This window comes from Mauremys mutica, chromosome 1 (genome assembly GCF_020497125.1).
Source record: "Mauremys mutica isolate MM-2020 ecotype Southern chromosome 1, ASM2049712v1, whole genome shotgun sequence".
Taxonomy (NCBI): domain Eukaryota; kingdom Metazoa; phylum Chordata; order Testudines; family Geoemydidae; genus Mauremys; species Mauremys mutica.
Genome location: NC_059072.1, coordinates 365,024,968 through 365,035,704, shown reverse-complemented (window position 1 = coordinate 365,035,704; position 10,737 = coordinate 365,024,968).

Below are 10,737 nucleotides of genomic sequence, written 5' to 3'. Positions count from 1 at the left end.
AATGTGCCCCCAAGGGCAATCATAAAACTACATTCCTCAGTCATGGTCCCAGGCCTAACATTCCCGGGTCCACTATGAGGGACTAGAAACCATTGGAAAATAAAATCTTTCCATTGGTTGTATGAGGGAATGTGCAGACTAAGGAACAGATGGGGCATAACGGTGCAGATGGGAAAGTAAGGTGGCCACATAACAGTGTTTAGCCCTGTGGGCCATCTTCAGTCCAGGCATTATGCTTTTCCGAGATGATGTGTAAACAAATAGTGGGGGAATGTAGTAGGAAGAGAGCCTGAAACATAAGCCCTTGTATCAGAGGCCTGGTATGAGGCGAGAGGCCTGGGCTAAAGTAGTAGTCAAATCTTTATTGATAGAAAGCAAAGACAAGCTGTGAACAAGAGGCAGGCCCTGCTCACAAAATCTGTCAAGAACAGGGCTGATACTGCAGAAATAGACATTCCTAAGAAGTGCTAGGCACAGAGTACTCACACAAACACATCCCGATACCAAGTTGTATCAGAACATGCAAATATCAAGGATGCTACAAAAATGTTCCCCAAGGATAACAGGAACACACTGGCCCAGGGCCGCCCAGAGGATTCAGGGGGCCTGGGACAAAGCAATTTCGGGGGGCCCCTTCCATTAAAAAAAGTTGCAAAACTATAGAACATTATATTCTTGTGGGGGGCCCTGAGGGACCCGGGGCCTAGGGCAAATTGCCCCATTTGCCCCTCCCCCACTCCCTGGGCGGCCCTGCACTGGCCACTCCTAAAGGATAAGGTCAGGATGACAATACATAACTAGTCATGTCAGGGGGCAGTAATTATCTATGTCAGAGTGGCAGTACGTAACTTGGTTGTGTCGGGATACAAAGAAAGATGTATCTCAGAGGGAGTGTCTTTGTCTAGCCCAAGGGGGAAAGTAAAGTCCCACCATTCACTGAGGTGGTCAATTCTAACGGGCACACATGTATTAGTGGTCTTATAGAGTCTGTGGGATACTAGTACCGTGCTTTGTCGACAATGAAGCTGGCTGGGTGCCTTCGTACCTTAGCAGATCTTGTGGTCATTGAGCGGTTTGCTCAAGGTCTGCCGTGCCAGCTGTCTGTGCAGAGCTGGGACAGGACACAGGGAGAACACGCACATGCAGCCCAACATCTAAGCACAGCAACCAGCGTGCTGTTGGAATCGAGGAAGCCTGGGATGGGGAAGGAGATTGTAGATAGGGGGTCAGAATACGCAGGGAGATTCAACCAGCTGAGGAGCTAAGATTGATGGTTCTTTCCACTGGTGAAATGCCTGAAGTTACATAAATAACATTGAATAAGAACAACTGGAAACAAACTGAGTGAACGTGTGACACCCAGGCTGCAGTTCTGTGGGTTGCCAGGGGAAAGAGAACTTGAGACGAGCCCACATGCACTCGGGGTCAGGAAAGGCCCCAGCGCTGGCCTTTGATCATGAATCACAGGCTGCCTGCCTGTCTGTGTACACCCCGCTCCCTACCCTCACAACCCCCAGCACTGCCCGCGTCTCTGAGAACACCTCTATCTGCATCACAACCCCAGCGCTGCTGCTTCTCCTCTGCCTGCCACACAACCCACAGCACGGCCCACCTGTCCATGTACCCCCTGCCTGCCCCCACAACCGCCGGTGCCGCCTGTCTCTTTGCACCCCATTCCCTCCCCCACATCTTCCATCCCTCTCACACAGTGATACCCCTCACTCAGGATGAAAACCAAGAACCAGATTCCACAGTGAGAGCTCACAGAAATAGCTCCACAGACTGGATTAAACTCAGTGTCTGCCTGCACTGGGGAAAAGGGGGAGATCAGCCTGAACAGCCTTTCTGGGGGTGAAGGGAACCCCAGCAGCAGCTCAGTCTGTGCAGGGAAGGAGAGAGGGACCGACCTAGCGGCAGGGAGAGAGGATGTGGAGACTAAAAAGAGCCAACGTGAGTAACTCTTCCTAAAAAAGACACAGAGCTTTAACATATTGCAGCGCATTAAAAATGCAGACACCCCTTCCTGAGGCTGTAGTGAGGCTGCTCACGGGAGGAGGGAGGGTCTGGATGGCAGATGGTGTCAGAGACAAGCTGCTACAGCGTTGTCCACATTCCACTACAGTCTGAGACACCCCCACCCTAATAATACCTCTTTGGTCTGTGCATTAGACAGAATGTGCATTACCAATTTTGTCCGGTTTCAGAACTCTACGCCACAGTAATTTGGATACTTCACGTCCCTTCCCCCAGCACCCGCACATCCACACACACAGTGCGTTCCTGGATCTCCTGGGTTCCCCTAAGCCAGAAACATGATTTCATTTTAACTGCCTTTTTCTGCTTCTCATCCTCTCCAGAAGCAGAGATGCAGGGGCACAGAGAGAGCAGACCTCTCTCTGCCCACAAAAACACTGTTATCCTGATTGTTTTCAACCCTAAGCCTGTGAGTTTGAGATTTCAGCAACTCTCCTGTCAGTTCTTCTTTGGTCCGAACAAGCTCACCCGTCCTTAGAGGCCACAGGACGACTCCAGTTGAAGTCACTGGAGGCTCATGGCCGGTATAAATCAGGCCATTTATTTAAGTCCCTACATGTGGGTGAACGCCTGGCTGTGTTGGGAGCACTGCCCCGGGAGTTTTGCCTGTGAACTCCATGGGACCAAGATTTCACCCTTAGTGTTTACATTTCAGCTCCGAGCTAGGAAAATCACAGCTTCACATCCTGCTACACAAGAACGTTGTTCTGTACGGCAGTGAAAGAGTCGGAAGGAAACCCCCAGTTTAGGTGGTGCTCTGAGATCACGTATGAAAGATGGGGATTTCAAAACACATGGAATGACCCGGTGAAGGCAGAATGTGAGAGCAGAATCTGGCCAGTGTGTGGCCTTTTCTTGTGATCCCTCTGGTAAGACAAATACCCACTGCAGAGGCTTTGGCTGCACTTCTTAACAGTGCCGTGAAATTGCTGAATTGCAAAACTTGAGCGAACCAGAGGAAAATCCACATAAACCCTAAGATAGGAAGCTACTGAGACAGATAAAAGGACACAGTAAGACATAAGGAACTTAACAACAAATATTTGTCTAAACCATTTCCGGGACATTTATAATTCCAGTGTTACCAGGTCAATCCCTTGGTGTTTCTGACAACACTAAACAGTTCAAGTCGCCGTCCGAGTGAATTCCTACCCAGCTGGTTTTTTACTTGATCCCTTGAACTCTTCTTGAGCCCTTATTTAGTGCAGAAACTGGTAACTCACCAAAATCCCGCTCAGCACAGAGAGGAAATCTCCTTATGGCGACAGAAAGGCAGAGCTCCAAGAATCAGTGTATGAATCTCAAGTATCTGACACTCTCTGTGCTGGACAGTGACCTTTATCATTCCCCATACAGTCCCTGCAGACTCTCAGGTTGGCAGGACTCCCGGACAATTCCCTCGGCTCCTGGAGCAGAGGAAAGAGCAGAAAATAGACCCTGCAGAACTTCAGCCGGAGAGCCTCCCTCGGGAGTGAAGAAATGATTCTCCGGTAACAGAGGCTCAGATTGTCAGGGCAAATTCAGTCTTGCAGACTCGATTGAATCACCCGGCACTACAGAAACACCAGAAAGTAAAGGAAGAGCCAAGGCTTAGACCAGGGTCTCAAACTCAATTTACCTTAGGGCCAGTGCCAGTCCTCAAATCCTCCCAGCGGGCCAGTAATGTCATTGAAGATGGTGCTCAGAAAAGAAAATGTTTATATTGTATTTTTTATTTCAAATATCTTAGAAATAATAAAACTGTCATACAACTTTATACAATTCTTCGCTTGCCAGAGAGTTTTGAGTGTTTGCCAGACACACTTCATTTCTGTCAGTTTGTTGATGTTTGGCCTCAGGGACTGAGCAGTTGAAACCTTCAAGATTGCAGCAAGGTGTACACCAGATAGTTGTGTTCGATATTTTGATTTGTTTATATTGATTGTGGAAAAAAGTGAATCTGCCTCCACGGCTGAATCTGCCCAGCAACTAATGATGATATCTCAGTCCCTCTCACTCAGCCAATGGGAGCTGTGGAGGGTGGCGCCTACACCAGACATTACTGGCAGCATCTGCCTGCTTCCCAGACAGCAGTTCAAAGGGAGAAACCTTGGAGGCTTCAGGCACCATCCTGAGAACAGAAAGGATGCGGGGGAAGAGTTTGTGCCAATGTTTGGATTCTGAGGTTACAAAATTCTTAATGTTGCCATCAAAGTTCTGTGAAATTGCTCTACCAACTCATCAATTTGAGGATGGTAGATCAATGTTCCTAATGCTGTTACCCTCATTTAGACTGCACAGTCCTTTCATTAGTTGTAAAGTGAAGTTAGGTCCTTGGTCAGTAAGGCTTTCTTGGGGTATAATCACCTGGGAGAGGAATTTCATATGCTCATTTGGTTCATGGCCAGAGTGCTAGAATTATACCTAGAAGGAAATAAACCTGGCTGGGTGACTTTGTCACCAAACCGTGCCTGTGGTTTTTCTTTATGAGTAACACTGAGGTCTGCTGAATGAGCAGGCTGCATTGTCTGTGCATACTGATAACACTGGAGCTCCAAGGAAAAGAAGCACTGAGCAGCTTGAACAGCGTTACCGAGGCAACAACATTCCAGCCTTCAGCACTTGACAACAGCCAGCTGACAGTCTGAGCCCAGGGGTGAACAACTCTACTGTCTGGAGCAAGTGAGCAACTGCTGTGCCTCCTGCCCAAAGTGTGGTGACTGCCTGCTGGGAAGATTATGCCACGGAAGTTGAGGATTCTGTGACTTTCAGAGACCTCCGTGACATTTTTCACGTCAGCCCCAGGGCGGTGCACCAGAGCTATCAGCCAGTGGGAACCCCTGAGCTCTCAGCTGCCTTGGGTGGCCAAGGACCAAGCAGCTCTCAGCTCCCGCAGGCGGTGGTGGGACCCAGAGCTCTGAGCTGCCACAGGCAGCGGAAGCTCCCATAGCTTTGTGATTTTGGGGCTGTGGCAGGGGATCCAGAACTCTGAGCTACTGGGGCTGTGCTGGAGACCATGGAGCTGCTAGCCATGGCGGCAGCAGGTGCTGGACGCTCCTGCTTCCCAAAGTGGGGTGCAGGTTCTCATCCTCCTAATTGGGCTTTGATCCTCCCCCGTCAGTTCCCCCACCCCCATTATTTTTAGTAAAAGTCACAGACAGGTCACGGGATTCCATGAATTTTTGTTTATTGCCTGTGACCAGGCTGTTAGCCTTCACCTTCCCAGTCAGCCGTTCCCCCTGTTACTTCACAACTTCACCAAAGTGGTTCCAGTCCCTCCCCAGTATGACCAGAAAGGCCAGATATTGGAAATAATTTCCCTATTAAATTTATTAAGGTTTAGCACAACTAAGTTTCCACACAAGAATTCCTTTATTAGTTCAAAGGAAAATTGGTGTTGATTATATCCCATATACAATTATAAGCAGATGCATGCCCTTGCTGCAATTTGAGCTCATTGCTTCTTGTCCTATTCTCAGAGGTTAAGAAGAACATTTTTTCTCCCTCCTCCTTGTAACAACCTTTTATGTACTTGAAAACTGTTATCATGTCCCCTCTCAGTCTTCTGTTCTCCAGACTAAATTAACCTTCATGGGTCATGTTTTCTAGACCTTTAATCATTTTTGTTGCTGTTTTCTGGACTGTCTCCAATTTGTCCACATCTTTCCTGAAATGTGGTGCCCAGAACTGGACACAATACTCCTGTTGAGGACTAATCAACACGGAGTGGAGCGGAAGAATTATATCCTAGCAACCGTAAAATTATATGCATTGGCTAAATATTCACCAGAGGCTTCATAGAGAATGAAAAGAACAGGGAATCATGAAGTGATCCATCCTCTGTCCCCGCTTCCCAAGTTCTGGCAAACAGAGGCTAGGGACACCATCCCTGCCCATCCTGACTAATAGCCATTGATGGACCTAAGTGCCTAGAACTCTTTGGAACTATGCTGTGGAACTCTATGCCAGAGGATGTTGTGAAGGCCGAGACTGTAATAGATTGTCAAAGGCACAAGGGTAGTAGACATCAGAGTCCCACTAAATGCAGATGCAGATTGGGCACCTAACTCACATCTGTATCTTCCTCCACCCTCGCTATCCTAATTATAGCTGGTGCGGTCACTCTAGCAGTCCCCAGGCTTCAGGGCACATGCTGATCACTGAAGGGGCTCTGGAAGCTGCTCCTGCCCGTGGCACGATATCACCCTATGGCGGGGTTATAACTAAGCAGGGGCAATCAGATGGGATGGGCTATTGTTCAGTGTTTGAAACACGGATGTGCGAGAGCATTTCCATTGCATGTTACGTTATCATGGATTCAGGGCAGGGCTCGTCAGCCGGGAGGGGAGGAGAAGATGCTCAGACTCTATGACAATGGGAAGCAGCAGGGAAATGCTGATAGATAAATAAGTACGTCTAAGCCTTGGCTCTTCCTTCGCTTTCTGGTGTTCCAGTAGTGCTGGCTGATTCAATCAAGTCTACAAGACTGAATTTGCCCTGACAATCTGAGCCTCTGTTATCGGAGAATCATTTCTTCACTCCCGGGGGAGGCTCTCAGGCTGAAATTCTGCAGGGTCTATTTTCAGCTCTTCCCACTGCTCCAGGAGCTGAGGGAATTGTCTGGGAGTCCTGCTAACCTGAGAGTCCGGAGGGACTGTACAGGGAAATCATAAAGGTCTCTGTCTAACACAGAGCATGTCAGAGATTTGAGATTCATACACTGATTCTTGGGGCTCTGCCTTCCTGTCGCCATAAGGAGATTTCCTCCCTGTGCTGAGTGGGATTTTGGTGAGTTACCAGCTTCGGCACTAAAGTTAGAACTAAGAGTTCAAGTAAAAAACCATCTGGGCAGGAATTCACCATCGCGGCGACTTGGTGTTTCTGACAATACTAAACAGTTCAAGGGGTTGACCTGGTAAAACTGGAATTATAAATGTACTGGAAATGGTTTAGACAAATATTTGTTTTTATGATAAGTTCCTTGTGTCTTATTGTGTCCTTCTGTCTGTCTCAGTAGATTCCTTTTTTTGGTTTATGTGGATTTTCCTCTGGTTCTCTCAAGTTTTCCAATTCAGCAATTTCACGGCACTGTCAAATAGTTCAGCCAAAGCAGCTGCATTGGGTATTTGTGTTACCAGGGGGTTCAAAACAGGAAAAGGCCACACCCCTGGATTCTGCCCTCACATTCTCCCTTCACCGGGTCACTCCAGATTGACACTGGCCCCCCTGAGAGAAATATCAGAGCCCATGTGTTTTGAAATCCCCATCTTTCATGCACAATCTCAGAGCACCACATAAACTGGCGGTTTCCTTCTGACTCTTTCAGTGCCGAACAGAACAACATTCTCTGTGTAGCAGGACGTGAAGCTGTGATTTTCACAGCTCGGAGCCAAAATAAATAAATGGCCTGATTTACACCAACCATGAACCTCCAGTGACTTCAACTGGAGTCGTCCTGTGGCCTCTAAGGATGGGTGAGCTTGTTCGGACCAAAGAAGAACTGACAGGAGAGTTGCTGAAATCTCACACTCACAGGTTTAGGGTTGAAAACAATCAGGATAACAGTGTTTTTGTGGGAGGAGAGAGGTCTGCTCTCTCTCTGCACCTGCATCTCTGCTCCTGGAGAGGATGAGACGCAGCAAAAGGCAGTTAAAGAAAAAGCATGTTTCTGGCTTAGGGGAACCCAGGAGGTCCAGGAACGCACTGTGTGTGTGGATATGGTGGGGGTGGGGGGAAGGGATATTCAACATCCAAATCACAGTGGCGTAGAGTCCTGAAACCGGGCAAAATTAGGAATGCACATTCTGTGTGATGCAAAGACCAAGGAGGCATCATGAGGGTGAGGGTGTCTCAGACTTTTACGAGCAGCCCCCTCCAGTGAGCAGCCCCACTACAGCCTCAGGAAGGGGTGTCTGGGTTTCAGGTGGGCTGCAATACGTTAAAGCTTTGTGTCATTTTGAGGAAGAGATCCTCACACTGGCTCCTTTTAGTCTCCGCATCCTCTCTCCCTCCCACCGGGTGTGTCCCTCTCTCCTTCCCTGCACCAGCTGAGCTGCTTCTGCGGTTCCCTTTACCCCCAGAGGGGCAGTTCAGGCTGATCTCCCCCTTTTCCTAGTCCGAGGAGCTATTTCTGTGAGGTCTCACTGTGGGGTCTGGCACCTGGTTTTGATCCTGGGTGTAGGGGGGAATTACATGGACAAGAGGGGAGTGCTGGGGGTTTTGGGCCAGGGAGCTGGATGTACATGGACAGGCGGGCAGTGCTGGAGGTTGTGGGGGCAGGGAGTGGGGTATACACAGACAGGCAGACACCACTGGGAGTTGTGTGGGTGGGGAACGGGGTGTACATAGGCAGGAGGGCAGCGGTGGGTTTTATGGGGATGGGGAGCGGGGTGTACAAAGAGTGATGGGCAGTGTTGGAGGTTCTGAGGCAGGCAGGCGGAACATGGACAGGGGGTCAGCGCCGGGGGTTGTGGGTCAGGCAGGTGGGTGTACACAGAGAAGCGACAATGCTGGGGGTTGTGATTCAGGTAGATACTGAACAAGATTGTTTTGAATGACATGAGCCTTACTTAGTACACACTGTCACTGACCCCAAAGTGCAAATGGTACTACCAGGGAAGTTGTTTACCAAATTTGTAGTTACCCTGTAAGTTAACTGATGCCATTCATTTGTTGATTTTTACTTGTGTGTTGGTTAAAGAGTTTAGCAATGTTATGCACATTGTAAATGATGTACAGCAATAATACAATACAGCAATAACACAGCAGCTTTTACATAGTAGCCAAGTTTAATTTAACTGACAGTAGTTTCTAACTGATGGCCCCCTTAACTGGGCGTATATGGTAGGTTCTCTTCCTATTACTGTCACCAGTGTCTTCTCCATGCTCCCCAGTCATCCCTGGCTCCCACAACCTCCGAGCCGCCCCACACTCCCCCTTCTCAGGGGGTGAGGTGCTTCCCATCATACCTGCTCCCTTGGCCGGGGGCAGATCAGTGACTGGGTCTCACTGGTGAGAAATCTCACCCAGAGGGAGGCAAATGCCAGGACCCCTGTGATGCTGCTCTTGTTACACCCATACACACTGTGTGTGGCTTCGGGGACTGCTACACAGGAACAACTCATAAGCTGAGAAGTCTGCACATTGTATAATGAGAATGGACAACTCTGGGACATGTGAGGGGTGAGATAAATACAGCTGTCATGTGCAGGAACCACGGGCAGCTGCCTGAAACAGTCAGCCACGGGGACACAGACATTAAGCCCAGGATCACATGTTAGTTGTTACTCATTCATGGTGAAACTTGTGCATATTTTTTTCTCAAATGTTGGTCCATGCAGTGTGTCATCCCTCAACCTCGTGAAATATTTTCATGTGTAACATTTCCAAGGCACCGCAGTCACATGAGAATTTCTCCCCATAGGGCTACATTTACCATGGTCATGAATAGAAAAAATGCCGTCAGTAAGCTCAGGCACGAGCTTGCTGGCAAACTGCCTCCAGCTGACCCCTGGGGACATGTTCGGAGATTCCCAGGCCAGAAGGGACCATTGTGATCTTCTCGTCTGACTTTCTGTAGAGCAGTGTTTTTCCAAGTTCAGGTCCTGACCCAGTGCTGGGTCGCGGCATGTCAGGCACTGGGTCACTGAGGTCAGCACCACCGATCGGGATGTTAAAAGTCCCGTCAATGGTGCTGCCCAGCTAAGACAGGGTAGTGCCTACCTGCTCTGACACCGCGCTGCGCCCCAGAAGTTGTCAGCAGCGGGTCCGGCTTCGAGGGGGGAACACGGGGCTCCGCGCTCTGCCCCTGTCACGAGCACTGGCTCCACAATCCCATTGGTCAGGAACTGTCCAATGGGAGCAGGCGGGGTGCAGTGCCTGTGGGCGAGAGCTGTACAGAGCCCCTTGCATGCCTCTGCCTAGGAGCCGGACCTGCTGCTGGCTGCTCGAGGTGCAGCGTGGTCCATGGTGCCAGGATAGGCAGGAAGCCTGCCTCTGCGCCCCTGACAGGGAGCCCCTGGAGGTAAGTCTGTGCCCCAATCTCCAGGCCCACACCCTGCCTTGAGCCCCTCAAACCCCAGAACCCCTTCCTGCACCCCAAAGCCATCATTCCCAGCCTCACACCAGAACCTACACCCCCAGAGACTTGACTCCCTCCTACACCTCAACCTCCTGCCCCATCCCTGATCCTCCCCCATAATACACAGGTTTCACCCATGAAACCTGGGCCAGTCTCCTCTGTTGGAGTCTTCAGTCTTCTGAGTGCCCTTGTTTCTTGCAGCATAGGTCGGGGGGAGAGGAGACAAGGCCAAGCCTGGGGCGACTGTTTTCTGTTCTATATCCCTAGTCCGTGTACTTGGAGAACACAAGTCCAGGCATGTTTGGTTTTCTTTGCTGAGTCACCAGGCAAGGTTGAGCAATTCCCTTGGTGTTGCCTTGTGCAAGCAAGTCATTGCATTGTAGCTCCCTTGCTGGACAATGGCTGTTGATGGTTGTTCAACACCCGCCCTGATATTGTTGACTTGTTCTTGCTGTTGTCTCTGGGGAGCTGGGGAGCTGCTGATTCCCAACTTACAGCATGATTTAGTGACAACAGAATCTCATAACTTCATAATATGCACTAAATATTTACATATTTAGATAGAACAATGACTTTTAGAATATCATAACTTTTCCCCGATACCTCTCATGGCATGTTTTATATGCAATATCACAATTATATAT